The following is a 16725-nucleotide window of genomic DNA, read 5'->3' on the forward strand; positions in this document are numbered from 1 at the left end:
GAGGCCATTAGCTTTCATTAATAAACCATCAGACGGAGGCAGAGACGTGTTGGCAGAGCAACAAGAGTTCGGTACATCATGTCACAAACACCCAGTTAGAAACTGATCTCCAGTTTATCAGGATTATCTTCCGACAATGGCTAACAGCACGTCCCAAAGTGTTTTATTCCTCTTATATTACACTCGTTTTCCAACAATTACTCTGTTATTTATTAAAGAATATGTTTTATCAATTTATAGTTACATTTAATGTTGGTAAAATGAGTTGGTTCCTGGTCTGTTTCTCTCACCAGCCTCCCTCTTTTTTTTTTTTTTTTTTCCTCTTGAAATTAATGATTTTAAAAAATGCAACTTATGTTACAGAGAAACATTAAAGTGCAAACTCCTCTGTCCTGAAGATGATGGAAAATTTAGTTATAGTTTTACAAAACACTGACACTGGAGACTCCTTCCATAAATGTTAAACATCTCCTTACCATCATCATGGCACAGATTATTTTAAAACGCACTTTTCTCAGAGCTGCTGTTTCTTCTTTTTCACTGACTGAATCTCAAATTATTAATCCATTAAGCAACACCTTCTGACCAATCAGAATCCAGAACTGAGCAGTGCTGTGATATACAGTAATTATGTCTAATATATCAAGTGTAAGCTCCAAATCTTTGTCTTTTTCCTTATTTTTCTATTAATTCCTCGTGTTTAATCTGAGGAAGTGTTATTTAATTTCGAAAATAGAAACTATGTGGGACACTTATATAAGGAGTTTATATAAAGAGTTGGAGCTGTACACTATGTAGGACACTTGTATAGGGAATAAAGAGCCAGTTGAGATTCAGCCGATGGAAAAAAAAAAAAGAGTGACTACTACTTTTCCTCTCTCACCTGCGAAATTAATTGGCTAATTAATCTTAGAAAGCAAATGTTAAGCAAATGGCTCTCTAATGGAGAAATTACTGACCGACCCACCATTAGACTGTTTCCCCATGGCGTCAGTGTAACCTATTTTAGGTGTCAAATGACCAAACATACCGACCCACCTGCTGTTAGTTCCAGTAAAACAGGAAACTGTGGTTAGTAGTGGGGAATAGTCCTGGGTTTTTCCACTTTTCCCCTCTCGCTGAAAAGATTATAGTGTAATTTTCCAACATTAGTGGGCTATTTTTAAAGCTCATGACATGACCACAAGCTTTCTTCTAATTACCAGTAAAGATACTACTCAGATTTTAAAATACATTTAATCTAGAACACATTCTTGAGCTATAGAAAGAAAGAATCAATCAAAAGCCAAGAGTTCTTGTCACCTTACTGACTTGAAAGAAGATTGTAATCTTCTCCCTATGACACCATGATGTCGTATGTTTTCTTAATTTGGTGGTGTAGTGGTTAGCACGTTCGCCTCACAGCAAGAAGGTTCTGGGTTCAAACCCAGTGGCCAGCGAGGGCCTTTCTGTGTGGAGTTTGCATGTTCTCCCCGTGTCTGCGTGGGTTTTCCCCACAGTCCAAAGACGTGCGGTTAGGTTGACGTGGGGCGGCCTTGGGCTGAGGTGCCCTTGAGCGAGGTACCGAACCCCTGACTGCTCCCCGGGCACTCTGGTGTGGCTGCCCACTGCTCTGGGTGTGTGCGTGTGTTCACTGCTTCAGATGGGTTAAACGCAGAGGATGAATTTCACTGTGCTTGAAGTGTGCATGTGACGAATTTCTTCTTCTTCTAATTTTTTTCTATGTTCAGATCCACTTTGTAAACAAGCTCTATTCATGAGATTTGATACATGCTCTCCTGTTCCTAATTACAAACCAGTTCCTGAGGAATTTCACAAAATGTTCAACTGTATACTTAGAAATGGCATAAAATTATTTTCATGCTACTTTCCTGATTAAACAGTGAGAAACAACTTCCCAACGAACTCTTCCTGTCAGAGTATTTCTCTTAAAATCGTTTTTCACGGTGAAATTAGCATTTTAATCCGAACTACATCAAATCATCTGATTTTTTTTTTTTATTATTTGAAGTATGCAGATTTATGCAAATAAGCTTAGCTGAACCTTATTAAATATTCGGAATAACTCATTAGAATAGGCTATGCTGCTCCTCAGTGTTCTTGTTCAACAGGATTTGATATTAAACTTACAGATTTGATCACACATTTCATTTTAAAAGACATTAATGTTTGACCGAACAGGTGAACGGGCCCCTCCCCCAGCTCCATTTTCCGCCTTTCGAAAATTAAAACGTATGCGCCTCATCTCCAGCCAATAGCATGGCGCAAAACACCTGTCATACGATCATCATCCAATAAGAATGCGTTTTGGTTTTAGAACCCGCCCTTTTTGCAGCCAATCATTTGAGCCGCGCGCGACCGAGTTCCCACCTTCTGTGTTCAACGTCCTGCAGCAGCTTTCATCCCCGCCGAGTCGCCTCAGAAATAAAACGCTGCCTGAGGTAACACAGGTCATAGCTTCGCTAATTTTACAAGTGAAAAGATATAAAAATATATATATATAATCCGTAAGTCTGTTGTTTTCATGAATATTAAAAATTAATGTTCATTTTTTGACGCGTCGTGTATCTGACTGGAGTGCACAGCGACGCTGGAAGTGTTAGCTTAGCTTACAAAAAAACACCCGTCTCGAGCCCTTCTGTCTCCTCAGAGGTGCCGTGAGTATTATTTTATTTTATTTTATTTTTGGGTAAATTATCAGATGATAAATATGCAACGAAATATTTGATTATTTCTGTCAGAAAGTGGTTATAATCCCGGTAAATGTTGCTCCTTTATCCGTTCAGCCATTCATTCATTTTATGAGGTGAGCAAATTTTACATTTCACACTGACGCTCGTGCAGCAGGTTCAAAAAGCGTCACGCGCCGTAGAAGGCACGCGCACTGCAGATTCTCCATGCACACCAAACAACCCAGTGCGTTATTACCGTCTGATTTAACGCGTTATAAACCACCTGTACTGGAACCACAAACGCATTACAGGCTGCACTCTGCACTAATGGGTGTGTGTAAAGTGTTCACTTGGCACTAAATGGGATAAAGATGATATTTGATCATGTAGTGCAGAATGAAATCCGGAGTGCACAGGCTGAGATCTCACACACACACACACACACACCTTCCATATTGTGTTATGTTCGGGAATTATGTGCTTTAACACTGTATAAACCAATTCAGCATTGTAGATCAGGGGTTTTATTTGCTGCATTAGTACAAGTTGATGCCATGCACCAGGAAAAAAAAAAGAGGTTATTTATCTAAGCTTGAATAAAAGAGCGTTCCTGTCATGTTGTTAAACGCTGCTTCTGGATAAAACTCTTGTTGACAGTGTTTTCTCACAAATTGTGCTCTTTTCAGTGCTTTCAGTCTCTCCTGAAAGTTCATTATTTTCCTAAAACAGCGTCCTGAAATGTGTGTTTTAATCACAGCACGTTACTTATTCATTGCAAATGACATGCCATACTTTTTATCCAATTATAGTTACAGTTAATATTGTTGAACATCCAGCCACAGGACCTTTACGTTTTAGCAGTTATCAAAAGTCGTTCCCTCACCAGCCTCTCTTTTTTTTATTTCTCTTAAATTTAATAAGCTTGTCGTTTGTCAGACACAGCAAAATATCCTGAAGATAATAACTTCGACAAGCTGTTAGCTGGCATTGACACTTGAGCCTCCTTTCATAAACGTTAAATAAACATTGCCTTATCCTGGACTATAAAGAAAACTGCACCATACTGATCTGATGATTAAACATCTTGTTGATGATTTCCAAAGAGGGAAACTTTTTTAGGAATAAGAGTTGGTTTATGTAGAAGCACTGATTAAAAAAATTTATTATGACATTATTTTACACATCACCACGTCATATTTTGTGTTTGGTGGTAATTCAGTATTGTGTAAATTTCTATTGCTTTGTGTATTGGCTGTCTCAGCCATGAAGGTGAGTTTAGTTTAGTTTATTTAGTTTAGTTGAAACAGGGACCATGCACAAGAGTCATTGGTTACAAAAGTAAGAAGATTGCTTGCGCCAGATTATAGCTAAAAAGCTAATTTCCATCTGCAGTCCCTAGGCAGGTAAAACAAATACAAACAAAATACGTGAGAATAAGAGCAGCCATAGGTGCACAAATGCATGTGCGCATACACACACACACACACACACACACAAACAGTTAAGAATTAAGACATAAGATATATAATTGCAGCATTACATAATATGATTAATGTTGACAAGACTGAGAAGTTTAACATGGAGTCAGACAGGATGGAAACACTTTATCATAGACCAGTGGAGCCTCATGAGCCAAGCCAGTCCCAATACGGCGCGAGGACACTTATCTCCTGAACGTCCTTATTCCTTATTTTGGCCTGAATGAGACGCTGCTGAGGTTTCTTTCTAGAAACGAGGCTCAGTGAGAGCAGTTTGAAGAAGCCATTTTCTCCACACAACAATAATAATACGGTAATAAACCCTGATATATAAATAAAGCAGTAAAAATTGAGGTGAGGTGAAATGTGGTGAAATATTGGCACATGCCTGTTCCAGTCAGGTCTGAGTTTTGTGTGTCAGAGGACAATATCATGGCATACATCACTTTATCTGTCAGATATATCAGCGTCTCGTGTAGTGTCTTGTCTGCAGTTTGTTTAATATCCTTCAGATCATTTCGTCTTTTTTTAAATTTGCTGCACCAGTCTTTCTGATCACAAACCATGATATTATCATAATAATGTTTTTTTTTTAATTATGGTGACTAAAAATATATCCAAGGTCAAATGAACAAGTGGAATGTTTATGGAACAGTGGATGAAACCCCTTGGACAGGCAAAGCCAAAAATTCTGCCGTAGGCTTTCTCAGGACAAGTATTACGAGTCTGGGGTGTGGGGAGTTTATTTTCGATTGCTTTGCAGACATAGTGAGCTCCTGAGTAAGAAAAATACCTGCTTCCTGTTGATGTGTAGAATTTTTTTAATTGAAATATATGTTTAAAAATAACACTCCAGTCAGTTTATACATAAGGAACGAAAGGCTTCACAATATATGTTATACAAAAATAATCCACGATGGGGTGGTGTGACATGGCCCACAAGTGGCTTTTTCCTGTATAACCGCTTATACCACAGTGATTTACCAGCAATTGCAATGTTTTATTTATTAATGAATGACACGTCACACTTTTTAACAATTCATAGTCACATTTAACCTTGTGGAACATCCACAAGACTCTCTCTTTTACAGTATATTATAGCAGCTATAAGCAGTCATTCTCTCACCAGCTTCCCATTGTTTCCCTTTCGGACGTTAATAAAACAAAAAAAAAAAAAGTACCTTGTCATGTTACCAAGAAACTGAAAAAAGCATGCACTCCTCTGTCCTGAAGACTTTCCCATGCTTTTACAGAAGCAGCATGACTGTTAGAAGAAGAAACCTTTATTTGTCACATGCGCACTTCAAGCACAGTGAAATTCATCCTCTGCATTTAACCCATCTGAAGCAGTGAACACACGCGCACACACCCAGAGCAGTGGGCAGCCACACCAGAGCGCCCGGGGAGCAGTCAGGGGTTCGGTACCTCGCTCAAGGCCGCCCCACGTTAACCTAACTGTATGTCTTTGGATTGTGGGGGGAAACCGGAGCACCCAGAGGAAACCCACGCAGACATGGATGGGCAGAACATGCAAACTCCACACAGAAAGGCCCTCGCCGGCCGCTGGGTTCGAACCCGGACCTTCTTGCTGTGAGGCGACCGTGCTAACCACTACACCACCGTGCCGCCCAAAAAAAAAGCACTGACACTGGAGACTCCTTCCATAAATGTTACATAAATGTCTGTTTAAAAACATATCAACAATTATGTTTTTCTTTGTTAAACAACACGTTCTTTAAATGTGTTGATTATTGCATAGTTTATGTAGAGCATCCGTCTGTACAAGCCCCTGCGAATGAGCTGTTACTAACGGACACATTAATATAAACCTTTTTAGCCTAGTTAGAAGATAAATATGATAAATGTTGTGTTGAAGATCCTTTCAGGCCCAGCAGGTCCTTTCATGTGGTCTAAAGGATCTTTAATTAACACTTTAAAATGATTAATATTAATGCAAATTAGTCTGTACTATAGTGTGCTTTATTTACTCTCTGCATGTAGGCCAGTCATGAAGACACCGAAATAAAGATTTGTATATGCATGAATCATCACCTGTGATTCAGAACAGGCTCGGTAGGAGGACAGGATTAAAGGACATGCTGCTTTTTTATTATTAAAATAGAGAGAGAGAAAGGGACAAAAATGGTAGAGCGAAGGAGTGCATATCCTGTAATCCTATTTTTAAAATTCATATTTTTATCACAGAGACAATGAAATAAAACTTGCTGAAATAAAACCGATTGACCCACTTACTTTACTTCTAATTCACACTTACACCTACACTCATCACAAGCTGGTGCCACTGTTATATTTTTAAAATCATGATCATTGGCAAATCATTTATTAGGATTTATGCTTTCTCTTATACAAACTGCTTATTATGGGATGGCTTTCTTGATATTTCAAATGTCATGAAACGGACTTTTCCTCCAAAGAGAACAGAAATGCTGCCTATCTAGGTGGCCTACTCCCAAATGGAACACAGGGCTAGGGATGATAATCAGACATGTCCATGATAATACAGGGTTAGTCAAAATTATGTTAACACTTAAATGGTAGAAACCAGTCAGATCTGTAGTGGAGGTTCATCAGTGGCGTACTGCTGCACCATCTATAAGTAGACGTCTGATGTCACTGTTGGGGCGTCAAAAAAGTCAGGCCCAATTACGCCAGCAGCGGTCACGGCGCACCATACATTCAGGAGAAATATAATCCATTAGTGTTAACGTAATTTTGACAAACCCTGTACTGTATATTGAAATATATTTTATAATTGCTCATTGGCCCTAGTTGGCTTTGTAGTAAATGTAACAGGACAGTGAAATGTCCTAACAGTTATTTGATTATATTATTTCCTTATATTGTTTTTTTTTTTAAACAAACGTACTTTTAAAATGTTCCTGAATAGCCGTCTCCAAAATATGAACAGAGTAATAAACCTCATAAACCATAAACATGATCAGTATGTACTTGTGAGGTTTGAAATAAGATTTTGATTCCATTATTTGATATTAAATGCTTTTAAAATAAAAATATGAATAGAATCATATTTTTACATTTTATTCATTAAAGCCTGTAATATAAATGGATGAAATGACAGTTTTAATATTATCATCAGACATGTTTATATTATATTTATGTAGTTACAAAATACATTTAATTCAGAATATTCCTTCCTACTTCAGAATTAAAATAAATAGATTAAAATATATGATTTTCATGAAGTTATGAAACACATTTAAACAATTTAGAATAGATAAAATACTCTTTTATAAAATACATATGATTATGACACATACATATATACTATGGATTAATTTTATTGTTTCTTTAATACTTTCTTTAATATCCTTGTGTTATGTTGGGATTGAAAACTGATTATATGTGTAAATATGTTATATAAACTAACACACGTCCTCCACCTCCTCTGAGCTACGTTCAGGGTGAGTGTGGACACTCTCTGTGCTCCTCACATTAGCTTACTTACTTTTCTGTTCTTTTCTAAGTCTTTAATTTAGACAACGTTTTTGGAGAAGCTGATAATCTCAGAATTCTTTTCAGCATCTATCTTGAGGACAGGTACGGTCGGTATCGTTTTTCAAGTCTGATATCCTGCAGTGTAATGAAAAAATAGGAGAGAGTCGTGACACAGGTGGACAGGAGAAGATCAGATACGGATAAAATTAATTAGTCCTTGACATGTAAAAGCATCATCAGAGTAAATGTTAATCTTCAGCTACAGGCAGTCCCATAGAGCCAGCATCAGGGTTAATATACAGTACCATTCAAAAGTTTGTACACCCCTACTCTACGCATTCATAGGAGTTTCTGTATTGTGACTATTTTCTACACTGTAGAACAATACTGAAGACAGCAAAACTATGAAATAATATCTGGAACATATAGAATTATGTGATAAACAAAAAAGTGTTAAAAACAAAATATATTTCATATTTTAGATTCTTTAAAGTAGCCACCATTTACCTTGATGACACTTTGCACACTACTGGCATTATCTTAACCAGCTTCATGAGGGAGTCACCTGGAACACTTTTCAATTAATAGGTGTGTCTCATCAAAAGATAATGAGCGGACGAGTTTCTTTCCTTCTTAATGCGTTTTAGATCCAACAGTAAATAATGAAAATTATTTACAAATTTACCCATTTGTAAATAGCCCTATTCCACAACTGTAGTAATCCAAATTATGTCAAGAACCACTCAACTAAGTAAAGAGAAACGACATGGATCCATCATTGCTTTAAGACATGAAGTGACTTTTAATTCATAAAAATAAAGAAAAAGCATTCAGTTGGAAGGTGTCCAAACTTTTGACTTGTACTGTGTAGTAAATATATATTTGTTTTACTTTTATTTTACCAGGAAATCCTATTAAGATAAAAAAAACTAAAAATATATTTATATTTATATAATATATATTTTTAGAGACCGTGATGTATCGGAGCAAAGGAGGAGTGAATCCAAGTCGGTTTGAAAGTGCAGGAATACGCTGAGAAAATTAGGAATGTTGAACATTTGTGTCAGCGCGTTATCGAGGCGTGTGTTTATTCACTGGTCATTAAGTCTAAATTGGTGGATTGAGCGAGTTGTGTAAGCTTTTCTACAGTATGCACTTTGTCAGCGTCATTATTTCTTTCTTCATCCCTGAAACAGTTCCAGCCCTGAATCCTGCCTCTTTATTGACAAAGTGATGCTCTGAATATTTCAGCTCCCTCGGGACAGACAGTTTATTAGCAGTTATTGCCTCTCACATAGGTGGCGATTTCTGCACACTTCGACTCGAGTTCTACTGTTCAGTCATCTTTTTCTCTACATCCAGACATTTCTTAAACACTCCTAGCAATCATATGATGTTGCACACTTTAGGAGGTGAATTAATCTGAATCAACAGACTTGGGTTTTTTTTGTTTGTCTTTAATTTATTTATCATTACATCGAGCACATCATCATTTTTACACTCACAGTAAACCCACAACATAAATATAAAAGCAGTGTGATCATGTCTGTGATGGGATTGTAATTTGTGCTGCAGCAACATCGTGGTTTATGGAAAACGAAATCAGACATCACCCCAAGTACCTGATTCATCAACGGAAATAAAGTGTGTATTTAATCTGAACTGCACACTATCTTTGTATTCAGATTAAGCTCTGCATCCTGATTGGTCGGAAGGTGTTGATTAATTTTTAATTTTCTCCAACAGCAGCTCTGACAGTAGTGCAGCTGCAAATCACAGGTTTATATTAAAGTGCCATTCCACCATTGGATGTATTTTTTTGGCATAAAATACAATATAGTTTATGACAACATGACTAGACAGAGAAATCTTTTAGCTTCAAAATGATATATCAAACATAATTTTTTGACAACGACAAGTATATTAATTTTGCGACCAAAGTCACCTACCCTTTTAATTTCCGCGCGGTAGTGAAACGTGATGTCATCGGCAGGTTCCCCTTCTTGTGTACCACGTCACGTGTGATGTGGCACAGATTATCAGCAATGGCGGATAGAACGCGATTGTCAGCTTCGGAAAAGAAGCGAAGGAAAATAGCAAGTGATGCCCAAAGGAGACGGTCGATGGTGAATATCGGCACAGCAATCGACAAGCGGAAATCGCGTTCTATCCGCCATTGCTGATAATCTGTGCCACGTCACACGTGACGTGGTACACAAGAAGGGGAACCTGCCGATGACATCACGTTTCACTACCGCACGGAAATTAAAAGGGTAGGTGACTTTGGTCGCAAAATTAATATACTTGTCGTTGTCAAAAAATTATGTTTGATATATCATTTTGAAGCTAAAAGATTTCTCTGTCTAGTCATGTTGTCATAAAATATATTGTATTTTATGCCAAAGAATACATTCAATGGTGGAATGGCACTTTAACGTTATTGTTTCTTTAGTAACTGCTCATTCACAGGGACTCATACAGTGAACACATAAACAGAATAAAAACCGTGTGTAATCACTGAGGTGTAAGGAGACATTGATGTAGCATTTATGGAAGTGTCAGCACTTTGTAACTCTGAGGTAAATCTGTAATTTTCAGCTTTCTGATGTCTTCAGGACAGGGGATTACGTTTTGTGTTTTTGATAACATAAAAAAAGAGGGGCTGGTAAGGGAATGACTGTTTATAGCTGCTAAAACATAGGGCCCGTTTACACGAGGACGCTGTTGGGTAAAAACGACTAAATATTTTATCGGAAGTGCCTTTCGTCTACATGGGGACGGCGTTTCCGAGGCTGAAAAACGGAAAAAATTGAAAACGCCTTCCAGAGTGGATAAGTTAAAAACAGCCCCCGTTGCATATCCGTCTAAACTACCCAATACGCGAAACTCTGCTCGGATCTGCTCACGTCGGGTACGCGTTTACGTCATACATATGTCATATACTGTACATGCCAGCCCGGGAAGTAAGAAAGTAAGTAAAAAAGTAAGAGCATGTCTGATTACATCGATCCAACGGACCTTCAAGCTGCTCTGGCAGCTTTAATAAACGTCCAGGAGTCCTTCGAACATCTATACCGAATCTGCACATATACCGTTAATGAACAGAGGCGGGTATAGTATGCTCTTACTTTTTTACTTACTTTCTTACTTACCATAGCCAGAGTAGTCAAAGTTTTCGCAGCGCAGATGTGCAGATCAGACAAGACGGAAGACGTTGCGCATGCGTGCAGACATAGCGGAGGTCTTTCACAGCACCACCTAGCCGCCTGGCATGCACATCCAATCGAATTCCACACATTTATGCGTCACCGTATAGACGCAGATTTCCTCCTTGAAAACGGCCGTGTAGACGCGGAAAAAAAGTGAGAACGAAAACGGACTTTTGCGTTTTTGTTTCAGACTGTCCCCGTGTAAAGTGGGCCATAATTGAGAACTTGTTCTGTGGACATTCTCCAACATTAAATGTAACTATAAATGGATAAAAATTACAATGTGTTCTTAAATAAATTTTAAAAAATGAAATCATTGGCACTGATATAAGAGAAATAAAACAGTTTGGGACGGGCTGTTAAAGGAAAACAATCAACTCTGATGTGGTAACAGGAACTCATTCATCACACCACTCAATCGTTGATTAGTTTCCTCTAACAGCACCACACACACACACAATATTTTATTACTTACTCATTATATACTATAGTGTAGTATACAGTATAATAGTACCAGCCTTTTTGCATCTTCTTTTTAGTTTTACTGTTTAGTGTACATTCTTTACAGAATGCTGAAAATCAAATCCTTCTGTCCCGTCCCCCCCACACCCACACACACACTTTTTTTTATCTCAGATCTCAGTGTTGGTGGATGAGACCCTGGGGAGTGCTGAAGTTACACTGAGATCTAAGGTCAGCCATTCTGTGTGTGTGTATGTGTGTGTGTGATAGAGAGAGAGGGCAAATGGAGGCCACTAAATCAGTCCTTATTGCAGCTTTTAGGAAAAGTAAAAAGAAGAAAAGTTGTGCCATTTTTAATGAGGAGCACTCTAGAGAAGTGGTGTAGAAATAATTTATGAAATTAAGAATGTAGAATGTATTGTAATTGCGATGTACGAGGTGTATACATCTAAGCAGTAACAGCTCTCTAACGAGTAAGACAGACTGGAACCTGTCTTTGAAAAGTCTCTCAGTTAAGGCTCGGAGATGTTATGATGAGATTATATCGATATTGTGAGAAATTATGTCACGATACTCTTTTCTGTAATGTCTTCTATGCTATGAAAATTATAGCTTTCGGGTTTTTTAATAATTACAAATTAAATGGACTCAAATGTAAGCTGCTGATTTATTTCCCCAGGTGCTGTAGCATAGCTGCCCACTGCTCTGGGTATGTGTGTGTGCTAATTGCACACTTACATGTGCATGTGAGTGTTCACTGCTTCAGATGGGTCAAATGCAGAGGTTAAATTTCACTGTGTGCTTAAGTCTGTGCTTGAGTGTACGTGTGACAAATAAAGGCTTCTTGGCTTCATTTATTTATGATAATTGTACATACTTTAAACTAATTTTCAGCATTAGAATATAATTTTCATAAATATTAAAAAAAAGTCTGGGCGGCACGGTGGTGTAGTGGTTAGCGCTGTCGCCTCACAGCAAGAAGGTCTGGGTTCGAGCCCAGCGGCCGGCGAGGGCCTTTCTGTGTGGAGTTTGCATGTTCTCCCCGTGTCCGCGTGGGTTTCCTCCGGGTGCTCCGGTTTCCCCCACAGTCCAAAGACATGCAGGTTAGGTTAACTGGTGACTCTAAATTGACCGTAGGTGTGAATGTGAGTGTGAATGGTTGTGCGTCTATGTGTCAGCCCTGCGATGACCTGGCGACTTGTCCAGGGTGTACCCCACCTTTCGCCCGTAGTCAGCTGGGATAGGCTCCAGTCAGTCCTCGAAAAAAATCTCCCAGCCTTACTTGCCCAATGGGCGAGCAGCATCCAAAACATACTCGCCCGAAAAACAATTCCACGTGCCCAGAGCTTTATTTTATTTTAGAGGGGACAGAATGCAGTTGATTTTTTTTTTATAGGTGAAGCAGCGTAATTATCATAAATCCACAAAACCATAACACCAATATATGCAGAAACATTCAGAAAGAAAGAAGTTCTAGTAGCAGAGGAATTAATAATTTAGGGTATATTAAGCTGTAGAGAGTTTTGAATGAGTATAATAATGATGCTGGAGCTTTGTTTCTGTTATCAAAGGAACACAGTCCTGTGCAAAATGTCACCGTGGAACTAGAGTATAGAAATGAACCTACAGTTCAATAGAGTTCTACACAAACACACTGAACTTTACAACAGCTGCACGCATGTGAAACGGAAATCAATCGACTAAGGCAGGAAAAACTATTTTGGATAAAATTGTTATTGTCCGTTACACACTGATCAACCTGTGTGACTCAGCTGTGCCTTTGAATAGAGAATAAATGAAGAGGGAACTGAACATTAACCGTTTATTGAAATTATTATAACAAGAATGATTATAGTTACTGTATGACTGTAGCGACAACTGGAATGTGCTGATTCTGTTAGTTTGTAATTATTGTGCCAACCACTATTAGATAAATTTAAAATAAAATCTTACAATATTGTTTGAAAGTCTAGAGCAAGATATTTTGTTATTTTACAAGTAATAACCCTTCAGATATTGTTTTAACAATAATAAGCATCGCTGTATAAATGATAGAGTGCAAATAGCTGTGTAACTAGATGTCCTTGGGGTTGTTGAGACATGGAAGGGGGCAGGGATACCATCTAGCCCACAATTTAGGTCAGAGCCCTTTGAGAGTAAATGCTTTGGCTTTCGCAACATTCTGTTTCCAAAAGCTGATGTCGGGAAAAAGTCTTTACACAAAGAAGGTTTTCTTGCTTCTGTAGTTTTTTTTAAACTGTTTTTCTATGTCGGGACTCTTCGGGAAAAAGGTCTATTCCAACATGTAGCTAATGCTAGGCCACTAATCTGCACCGTCACGTCAGTCATTTTGAGGAATTTTGTACGGATCATAACCGCTAATAAACTCTAATATCCGTGTGTATATCTATCCTTTGCTTCTTTCTGACTAAGACTGTCCAAGTAATCCGGTAGTAGAGCTTTTTTAGCTGTAGTTTTCTTCGGACAGCACCAACAGATGCCAGACATCTTCACTTGGCTTCAATATGTGAACAGCCAATCAGTGGGTCCTGTATGTGTTTATGATTTTTATGTCACGATTTACAACCAATGGGAGACACCCTTTGTCGGCTGTCCACCAATCACAGGTTCCCGTGCCACAATGGTGGTATGTTGATAAATATTTAGAAAATAAAAGTATCATTATGAAATATATGAAACTATCAAAAGCAATTTAAAAAAATTGTTTTTTATTTATATATATATATATATATATATATATATATATATATATATATATATATATATATACTGGTTAGAGGTAAGAAACATTATTCGGTGATATTGTTTATTATTAACTCCAGTCGTGATATAAAAGTTCCAAGTTTGACACCTGCCCGCTTCAACCGCGCTGCTGGCACACATTGACCCTCGTCACTCTTAGCCAATCGGTATAATTACGTCATTACGTGGACCCCTCTGAGCCGAGCTTTTCCTGTACACTCGAACACATGCATACTTCGACAAATTATAACCAAAAACAAGGAAATTTGAATGATTTCCTCAAAATATTTTTTGTACTTTTATAAATTGTCGTGTTGATGAATAAAACTTTTTAATGCATTTCCTGTGAAACGAGGCGAGCTACTTTAGACTGGTTCCCTGCTCTCTTAGCGCCTGTGTGTCTGTGCTGCTTAGGCTGCCAGCACTAACTTTTGTCGTCTGATCGGACGATTACCATTAAAGTTTTATTCGTCCTTGCACAGACTTTAGTCATCTGGGATGATCAGACATGAGGTTTTTCGAGCATTGAAAGTAATGCAGTATCAAATTCAGTTTTACAGTTTAATGCAGAACTTCTGTTTTTCCAGTAGTTTGTTCGCTGAATTGTATATCATAATACATATCGTACAAATGTCGTACAATATCATTAATATAATATTTTTGTCATGTCATCCAGCTCTAGTCCTAATCCCCTCTTTATCCCACAACACACGTCATTACTATGCTATAACAAGCAGAAAAAAGCAAATCAAAGGTTTTGTTAAGATGACATTAATGGATTTAGGTTAACGAGTGTAAATTACAGCACGTTACACAAACGCTTGATGTACAGCTGCGCAGAACCGAGTGACGCTGGTGATGTAGTGACTGTAATTTATTAAAATATTGTCATAACACCACTAACAACAGTTAAATAAATACAGATTGATTATTTTACAAATTAATGATTAAACTTTTTATTTTATTGACCATGTACATTCAAAATATCATGAATGTTAGAAATATTAGAAGTGACTCATGGAACAATTTAGATTTAAACTCTTTATCACTTTCATTAAGCTCTTTACAGCTCTACCCTCCGACCGCATGTTTAATAAAGCACTCGTTTATTTATCAAACAGTGAATCATTTCCATCCAGATTTCTCCTTCTTTATTGAATTACTATTCTGTCTCATTTTATTTGGTGTGTGTCAATAATAGACAGAAGGTGCATTAGGTAAGGTTTGTTAAAATCTGCAGAGAACACCATGAGATTACTGTGAATGGTACCACAGACTGTCGAAAACATAAAGATGGCTCTGGATGTTCTTCCTTGGATAGCCTCAGGACTCAAGTCTCCATCATTGAAAAGCTAATAACTTCAGTTAGATCTAATAAACTTTGAGTTAAAATTATAACAAATTCAGAAATGACTCATAACTTGCTCATAAGTTCCTGTTTACACAATTAGTACTTTTTGACTGTATGGTACAGTTATAGAAGAGGAATGATTCAATAGTGAATCGCTCTATCTGATGTCACCCAGATGAGTTTCTTCCTAATGTTATCTCAGGGAGTTTTTCCTTGCCTCTGTCTTGCTCAGTCGGGATGAGTTTATATTTAAAATTTATATCCAGATATACAAATAAAATCGAATGCCATGTACACCAAGCTCCACCCCAGAACCTGGCTTAACTTTGGTTCAACTAGGGTTATGATTAGGATGGACTGTAATAACATCACTTTCAGGCGATCAGCTGATTGAAAGCCGTGTATAAGTACGTGAAATTCACATGGTCACATGATTCATACAATTCATAATCACAGATTATATGGTTGAGTGCCTTTTCTGAAGGATTCATTTTTCTTTCCTGGTTCAATAAGTCTTTAATCTCTGGAGGAGGTTCACTGATACACATGCTGTGTGTGTTACTGTGCAAAAGAATGTAAAGAAATGCTGAGCAAAGATGCCTTCAAAAATAATGAAATTAAATGATTCTACATTAAAAAACATTATAAAGAGTAGTAAACAGTAAAAAATGACGACCCTTTGCTTTAAAACAAAAGTCAGTCCCGGGTCCAGTGTGTTCAGTTTTATAATGAAATGATCTGTAGGTTTTCCTGAGCATCTTACAGAACCAGCCACAGTTCTTCTGGACACTTTGACAGTCACACTCACTTCTTCATTTTACACCAAAACCCAGCAGCCTTCATTAGGTTTTTTGTCTGAAAAGTCTCTCTTGTGTAATATGCTGCTTTCTTTACTGAACTACAAAAATTTTTCTGTAACATTTTTAATTTTATGCTGGAAAACTAATATTTGGAATCTAAAGTGTTTTTGGACTGAAAAACACCAACATGGCTGATCTGGACAGAAATAAAATCACCTGTAAAAGAGGAAATGATCCCGTGTACATGTAATCCCATCCAAATAGGGCTTTTGTCATGAAAAAGAAAAACGTATCTAAATTGATTTGTTATGTTTCGACTGTCACACCTGTAAAAAGATTAATAATAAAACATTCGAGGTTTAAATCCAGAGGATTAAAAAGGTAGCACCTTGATTTTTTAAAATTTTTTTACAAATATAGAGCTCACTGAATTTGTGCAGTTTTATTAACATGAGGTTGACAAGTGCACAATAACACTACATTACACAAATTAACAAAGATTACAGAAGTGAG

General features: G+C 37.5%; 1 protein-coding gene across 3 annotated transcripts in view; it reads left to right on the forward strand.

The window, feature by feature from the left end:
- Positions 1–2010: 2010 nt before the first annotated feature.
- adarb1a (adenosine deaminase RNA specific B1a) overlaps positions 2011–16725 on the forward strand; it is a 49486-nt gene continuing 34771 nt past the window's right edge. Inside the window, exon 1 of one of the 3 annotated variants that reach the window (XM_060911522.1) lies at positions 2011–2652. The gene's annotated coding sequence lies outside the window, so the exon portion shown is untranslated. Of the gene's footprint in view, positions 2658–11168; positions 11530–16725 lie in introns of those variants that run through there. The other 2 variants (XM_060911521.1, XM_060911523.1) reach the window with 2 other exon arrangements.

The sequence above is a fragment of the Neoarius graeffei genome, chromosome 27, assembly GCF_027579695.1.
Source record: "Neoarius graeffei isolate fNeoGra1 chromosome 27, fNeoGra1.pri, whole genome shotgun sequence".
NCBI lineage: Eukaryota > Metazoa > Chordata > Actinopteri > Siluriformes > Ariidae > Neoarius > Neoarius graeffei.